This window comes from Salvelinus sp. IW2-2015, unplaced genomic scaffold, assembly GCF_002910315.2.
Source record: "Salvelinus sp. IW2-2015 unplaced genomic scaffold, ASM291031v2 Un_scaffold1739, whole genome shotgun sequence".
Lineage (NCBI taxonomy): Eukaryota > Metazoa > Chordata > Actinopteri > Salmoniformes > Salmonidae > Salvelinus > Salvelinus sp. IW2-2015.
The window spans coordinates 276,410-285,107 of NW_019943123.1; the positions used below are offsets into that span (position 1 = coordinate 276,410).

The 8,698-nt window shown below is 45.4% G+C and overlaps 1 pseudogene; it reads right to left on the minus strand.

The window, feature by feature from the left end:
• Positions 1–8,698, minus strand: part of LOC112071841 (xanthine dehydrogenase/oxidase-like) — an 83,678-nt pseudogene that overhangs the window by 46,774 nt on the left and 28,206 nt on the right.

The following is an 8,698-nucleotide window of genomic DNA, read 5'->3' on the forward strand; positions in this document are numbered from 1 at the left end:
ATATATAGAGGTGTCAAGACTGACGTATATCTCTCTCTAACAGGTGCCATAATAGAGGGGTCGAGGGCTGATATAATCTCTACAGGTGCCATAATAGAGGGTTCAGGGCTGACTTTATCTCTACAGGGTGCACTATATAGAGGGTGTCAGGGCTGACTATATTCTCTCTACAGGGTGCATATATAGAGGGTGTCAGGGCTGATTATTCTCTCTACAGGGTGCATATAAGAGGGTGTCAGGGCTGACTTATTCTCTCTACAGGGTGCATATATAGAGGTGTCAGGGCTGATTATATCTCTCAGGGTGCATATATAGAGGGTGTCAGGGCTGACATATCTCTCTACAGGGTGCATATATAGAGGGTGTTCAGGGCTGACTATCTCTCTACAGGTGCATATATAGGTGTCAGGGCTGATTACTCTCTCTCTACAGGGTGCATATATAGAGGGTGTCAGGGCTGATTATATATCTCTGCAGGGTGCATATATAGAGGGTGTCAGGGCTGACTATATCTCTGCAGGGTGCATATATAGAGGTGTCAGCGCTATATCTCTCTCTACAGGTGCATATATAGAGGGTGTCAGGACTGACTTATCTCTCTCTACAGGGTGCATATATAGAGGGTGTCAGGACTGACTAATCTCTCTCTACAGGGTGCATAATAAGAGGGTGTCAGACTGACTATTATCTCTCTCTACAGGTGCATATATAGAGGGTGTCGAGGGCTGATTATATCTCTCTACAGGGTGCATATATAGAGGGTGTCAGGGCTGACTATATCTCTCTCTACAGGGTGCATATAGAGGGTGTCAGGGCTGACTATATCTCTCTCTACAGGTGCATATATAGAGGGTGTCAGGCTACTATATCTCTGCAGGTGGCATATATAGAGGTGGCAGGCTGATCTATCTCTCACAGGGTGCATAATAGAGGGTGTCAGGCTGATATATCTCCTCTACAGGTGCATATATAGAGGGTGTCAGGGCTGACTATATCTCTCTACAGGGTGCATATATAGAGGGTGTCAGGGCTGACTATATCTCTCTTACAGGGTGCATATATAGAGGTGTCAGGGCTGATTACATTCTCTCTACAGGGTGCATATATAGAGGGTGTCAGGGCTGATATATCTCTCTACAGGGTGCATATATAGAGGGTGTCAGGGCTGATTTATATCTCTCCTACAGGGTGCATATATGAGGGTGTCAGGGCTGATTATATCTCTCTACAGGGTGCATATATAGAGGGTGTCAGGGCTGATTATATCCTCTCTCAGGGTGCATATATAGAGGGGGTCAGGGGACTATTTCTCTCTACAGGGGCATATATAGAGGGTGTCAGGGTGATATATTCTCTCTACAGGGTGCATATATAGAGGGTGTCAGGGCGTGATATATCTCTCTCTACAGGGTGCATATATAGAGGGTGTCAGGACTGATATAATCTCTCTCTACGGGTGCATATATAGAGGGTCAGGGACTATAATCTCTCTCTACAGGGTGCATATATAGAGGTTCAGGACTGATTATATCTCTCTCTACAGGTGCATATATAGAGGTGTCAGGGTCTGATTAATCTCCTCTTACAGGGTGCATATATAGAGGGTGTCAGGGCTGATAATCTCTCTCAGGGTGCATATATAGAGGGTGTCAGGGCTATTAGATTTCTCTCACAGGTGCATATATAGAGGTGTCAGGGCTGATTATATCTCTCTCTACAGGTGCATATATGAGGGTGTCAGGGATGATTACTATTTCCTCTAGCAGGGTGCATATATAGAGGGTGTCAGGGCTGATTATATTCTCTCTACAGGGGCATATATAGAGGGTGTCAGGCGTGATATGATCTCTTTTCTACAGGTGCAATATAGAGGGGTGTCAGATGATTATATTGTCTCTCTACAGGTGCATATATAGAGGGTGTCAGGGCTATATATTCTCTCTACAGGTGCAATATAGAGGGTTCAGGGCTGATTATTAGTCTCTTTCTACAGGGTGGCGAATATAGAAGGGTTCAGCGAGACACGTCAATCTACAGAGTCTACCAACCATTACGTCCCTTCAGTTGTCCAGATTTCCAGTAAGACTTTAAACTGAGGGACTTTGAGGAAGGAACGGTAGGCATTGGGTTGCAAATCCTGGTAACTTTCCCTACCTCCAAACAGGATTTCTGGAAATATAGAGAATTTGTGAAATGTATCAGATTTTTGCAACCCTAGGTATGCATGATGGAAACCTACAGCTCGTTCGGAAAGTATTCAGACCAATACTTTTTCTCCATTTTGTTACGTTACAGCCTATTCTAAAACGGATTCAATAGTTTTTCACCCCTCATCAATCTACACACAATACCCCATAATGACATCCAATACCCCATAATGACATCACAAGTACCCCATAGATGACATCCCAATACCCATAATGACATCACAATACCCCATAATGAATTGCAATACCCCATAATGACATCACAATTACCCCATAATGACATTCGATACCCATAAACATAAACACAAAAAATACCCCATAATGACATGCCAATACCCCATAATGACATTGCAATACCCATAATGACATCACAATACCCCATAATGACATCGCAATACCCCATAATGACATTGCAATACCCCATAATGACATTGCAATACCCATAATGACATCGCAATACCCCATAATGACATTGCAATACCCATAATGACATTGATACCCATAATGACAGTCCAATACCCCATAAGACATTGTACGAATATTGCAATACCCATACATGACATTGCAATACCCTATGACATGCAATACCCATAATGACATGCAATACCCTAATGAATGCATACATAGATAGAATACCCATAATGACATAGCATACCCCATAGACATAGCATACCCATAAGACATGCAATACCCCATAATGACATCGCAATACCCCATAATGACTAAGTGAAAACAGGTTCTTAGAAATGTTAGCAAATTTATTTTAAAAATGTAAAAGTTTTCAGACCTTTGCTATGAGCCTCGAAATTAATCTCTGGTGCATCCTGTTCCATTGATCATCCTTGAGATGTTTCTACAACTTGATTGGAGTCCACCTTGGGGAAATTCAATTGATTGGACATGATTTGGAAAGGCACACACCTGTCTATATAATGGTCCCACAGTTGACAGTACATGTCAGAGCAAAAACCAAGCCGTACGTAGAGCACAAGACAACAGGATAGTGTTGAGGCCACAGATCTGGGGAAGGGTACCAATAATTTATGCAGCATTGAAGAAGTTTGGAACACCAAGACTCTTCCTACAGCTGGCCGCCTGGCCAAACTGAGCAATCGGAGAGAGGACCTTGGTCAGGGAGGTGACCCAGAACCCGATGGTCACTCTGACAGAGCTCATAGTTCCTCTGTGGAGATGGGAGAACCTTCCAGAAGGACAACCATCTCTGCAGCCCTCCACCAATAGGCCTTTATGGTGACCAGACGGAAGCCATTCCTGAGAAACAAGATATATCTGGTCTGATGAAACCAAGATTTTGGCCTGAATGCCAAGCGTCACGTCTGGAAGAAACCTGGCACAATCCTACAGTGAAGCATGGTGGTGGCAGCATCATGCTGTGGGGATGTTTTTCAGCGGCAGGGACTGACTAGTCATGATCGAGGGAAAGATGAACGGAGCAAAGTACAGTGAGATCCTTGATGAAAACCTGCTCCAGAGCGCTCAGGACCTCAGACTGGGGCGAAGGTTCACCTTCCAACAGGACAACGACCTGAAGCACACATCCAAGACAACGCTGGAGTGGCTTCGGGACAAGTCTCTTAATGTCCTTGAGTGACCCAGCCAGAGCCTGGACTTGAACCTGATCGGAACATCTCTGAGAGACCTGAAAATAGCTGTGCGACGCTCCCCATCCAACCTGACAGAGCTTGAGAAGATCTGCAGAGAAGAATGGGAGAAACTCTCAAATACAATGTGCCAAGCTTGTACCAAAAAAGACTTGAGGCTGTATCACCTTGCTTCAACAAAGTACTTAGTAAAGGTCTGACAGCTTAGATTGTGATACTTCAGTTTTTTTTCAGTATAGGGTTTGTGTGTAAATTATAAGGGAAAAAACAATTTAATCCATTTTAGAAACTTTGGAAAAAGACAAGGGTCTGAATACTTTCCAAATGCACTCTGTGTGGTTGTGTGTGTGTGTGTGTGTGTGTGTGTCTTACCTTATTTCATGTTCCAGGCGGTTCCAGGCGGTCAGAAGGAGGAGGACGTGGTGGGGCGTCCCATGATGCACTCTCGGCCATGAAGCAGGCGACGGGCGAGGCGGTTTACTGGATGACATCCCTCTCTACGAGAACGAACTGTACCTCTGTCTTATAACCAGCACCAGGCCCACGCCGCATACAGTTAGTACACCACCACACACACACACACACACACACACCCCACAACACACACACCACACACACCACAGCACACACACACACACACACACACACACACACACACACACACACACACACACCACACACACACACCACAAATCCCTTTAATTCAATGAAGTGTCATATGTGATAATTCTAAACTCTCTGTGCGCATAACGTGTGTGTGTGTGTGATTAGGTCTATAAGATACATCGGAGGCAGAGAGTATGCAGGGTGTGATGTGTGTGTTTGCCAAGGACATCCCTGGGAGCAACAAGACAGGACCTACGTCTACATGAACTGTCCTCGCTGATGGCAAGGTCAGTCTGTGGTTTGTTTGTGTGTGTGTCCTGTGTGTGTGGTTGTGCAGTGAGGATAGGGCTGTGGGTTGGTCATGTCATTTTTGTCAGCCGGTAACTGTCATGTAAATAACTGCCCGGTCTCACCGGTAATTGACCTTTAATTAATACAAAAACCATTTAGCATTTCTTGGCCTCCTCTGACCTCTTCCTGACTCTTCTGACCTCTTCCTGTCCTCCTCTCTGGCCTCCTCCTAAACTCTTCCTGGTCTCCTCCTGACCTCTTCCTGACCTCTTCCTGGCCTTCTCCTGGCTCCTCCTGCCTCCCCTGGTCCTCCTCCTGGCCTCCTCCTGGCATCTCCTAAACTCCTCCTGGTCTCCTCTAAAACTCCTCTGGTCTCCTCCTGACCTCCTCCTGGTTTCTCCGTCCTGGTCTCCTGGGTCTCCTCCTGTTCTCCTCCTGGCTCCTTCTGGCTCTCCTCGTCTCCTCTGACCTCCTCCTGACCTCCTTCCTGACCCCCTGGTTCTCTCCGGCACTGTGAATGTTTAAATGATGTATTCAATATAGTCAAGAAAAATACAATAATTTGTGTGTTATTAGAAAGTTATGCAGAAATACAGATAATTCCAAAGGGTTCAAATACTATTTCTTGCCACTGTAGATCTCTACTATAGAGAGATATAGATGATGATACCGATGATCTGGTGCTTCTGTTCCCAACCAAGGAGGGCCTACAGCATCACCCAGATCTTCTACACAGATTCTGCCAGACCTGGGCCCTGACAATAAATMGCAGTAAGACAACAATAATGGTGTTCCAAAAAAGTCACCAACCAAGAATTCTCAAAAAAATGGGACAAACACCAAATTGAGACTTTGCACTTACTCAGAATTATGCCCCCCCAAAATCTCCTCTGTGCACAAAGTATAACACCAAGTAATGCATGAATTAAAATCCAGAAAACAGACGTTAAATTCTACAACCACCTAAATGGAAGCAATTCCCAAAACCTTTCATAACAAACTCATCACCTACAGAGAGATTAACCGAGAGAAGAGTCCTATCAGCCGGCTGGTTCTGGGGCTCTGTACACAAACAGACCCCACAGAGGCCCAGGACAGCAACACAATTAGACCCAACAGAATCACGACAAATAAAAAATATAATTACTTGACACATTGGAAAGAATTAACAAAAACTAGAGTGCTTTTTGGCCCTAAACAGAGAGTACACAGTGGCAGAATACCTGACCACTGTGACTGACCCAAACTTATGGCAGGCTTTGACTATGTTCAGACTCAGTGAGCACAGCCTTGCTATTGAGAAAGGCCGCCGTAGGCAGACCTGGCTCTCCAGAGAAGACAGGCTATGTGCTCACTGCCCACAAAATGAGGTGGAAACTGAGCTGCACTTCCTGCCAAACATATGACACATATTTCCCTCAGATTACACAGACCCACAAAGAATTMAAAAACAAATACAATTTTGATAATCTCCCATATCTACTGGGTGAAAAACCAAAGTTTGCCATCACAGCAGCAAGATTTGTGACCTGTTGCCACAAGAAAAGGGCAACCAGTGAAGAACAAACGCCATTGTAAATACAACCCATATTTATGTTTATTTATTTTCCCTTTTGTACATCATTACAACACTGTATATAGACATATATATACGAAATGTCTCAATTCCTCTGGAACTTACTTTGAGTCTAATGTTTACTGTTCATTTTTTGTTGTTTATTTCACTTCTGTTTATTATCTATTTCACTTGCTTTGGCAATGTTAACATATGCCAATAAAGCTCTACAAATTGAATTTAATTGCGAGGGAGCGAAGGCAATTCCTAAAGCATGCCGTCGATTTTTTTTTTTAAAAAAATTAAATTTAAAAAATAAAAAAAATTTTTTTTTTTTTTTAAAGTTTTTTTGTTTTTTTTTTTTTTTTTTTTTTTTTAAATTTATTATATTTAATTTTTTTTTTTTTTTTTTTTTTTTTTTTAAATTTTTTTTTTTTATTAAAATAATAAATTAATATTTTATTAATTAAATATTACGTACTGCCACGTGCGGATCTTGCAGTCCAGCGAACCAGCGGAGTTGCTCCATACAGCGGTGAAGACTTTCAGTCTGGTAGGAGGGCAGTTTAACCAACGCTGCCTTCAGCACATCACCACAGCAGGGTCAGGGAACAGACGTCCAAATACTATACCTACAACACACATACATGTCAAACACACACACACACACACACCACACACACACACACACGTAACATGTGCAAGGCGGCCCTTTAAACTCCACAACTCATTCAAGGCATTGACATGACTTGTGCATGCGTGTTTCTACCTTATACTGCCAGCTAACGGACACAGAAGGGCAGGCAGAGAGCTTCACTACCTTTCAGTGAAGGAGGACAGGCAGGAGGACAGGTAGAGGAATAGCAGGAGGTCAGGCAGGAGACAGGCAGGAGGTCAGGCAGGAGGTCAGGCAGGAGGATAGGCAGGAGGTCAGCAGGAGGATAGGCAGGAGGATAGGCAGGAGGATGTGGTCCCGTGTGGCTCAGTTGGTAGAGCATGGCGCTTGCAACGCCAGGGTGTGGGTTCATCCCCACGGGGGGACCAGGATGAATATGTATGAACTTTCCAGTTGTAAGTCGCTCTGGATAAGAGCGTACTGCTAAATGACTTAAATGTAATGTAAATGTAAATGATAGCAGCAGGATAGGCAGGAGGATAGAAAGGAGATAGGCAGGCGAACAGGCAGGAGGACAATGCAGGAGGACAGGCAGGAGGTCATGCAGGCGAATAGGCAGGAGGTCAGGCAGGAGGTCAGGCAGGAGGACAGGTAGGAGGACATGCAGGAGGACAGGCAGGAGGACAGCAGGAGGTCAGGCAGGAGGACATGTAGGAGTCAGGCAGCGAGGTTCAGGCAGGAGGTCAGGCAGGAGGTCAGGCAGGAGGTCAGCAGGAGGTCAGGCAGGAGACAGGCAGGAGGATAGGCAGGAGGATAGAAAGGAGGATAGGCAGGAGGACATGCAGGAGGTCAGGCAGGAGGATAGGCAGGAGGACATGCAGGAGGACATGCAGGAGGATAGGCAGGAGGTCAGGCAGGAGGACATGTAGGAGGTCAGGCAGGAGGACATGTAGGAGGACAGGCAGGAGGATAGGCAGGAGGATAGAAAGGAGGATAGGCAGGTGAACAGGCAGGAGGACAGGCAGGAAGGTCAGCAGGAGGACATGTAGGAGACATGCAGGAGGACAGGCAGGAGGTCAGGCAGGAGGACATGTAGGAGGTCATGTAGGAGGACAGGCAGGAGGATAGAAAGGAGGATAGGCAGGCGAACAGGCAGGAGGATAGGCAGGAGGACATGCAGGAGGTCAGGCAGGAGGACATGCAGGAGGATAGGCAGGAGTCAGCAGGAGGACATTGAGGAGTCAGCAGGAGGACATGTAGGAGGACAGGAGGAAGATAGGCAGGAGGATAGAAAGGAGGATAGGCAGGTGAACAGGCAGGAGGACAGGCAGGAGGTCAGGCAGGAGACGGGCAGGGGAGGACGGGCAGGAGGATAGCAGAGCTCGCTCCTGTTTGTGACCCCACACATCATCTGCAGCCTTTTGGCAGTCATGTTTGTTTTACTGCTAAAGTAAGCTGATCAGGATGACTAACATATTGCCTCGGAAACAGTTTTCAAAGTTGGATTCTCTAACAAAATAGGGGGTGATAAGGGACGGAAGACCAACATCTGAGCTTAGGGACCTACATCAAAGGAAAGGACAGAAAATAACACAATAGTTTCACTATGAGTGGTATCAATGGAAAAACTGGCTAACATCAGACACAGATGAAGACCTAGCTAGCCAGTAACTAGCTAACATCAGACACAGATGGAGACCTAGCTAGCCAGTAACTAGCTAACATCAGACACAGATGGAGACCTAGCTAGCCAGTAACTAGCTAACACCAGACAGAGATGAAGACCTAGCTTGCCAGTAAC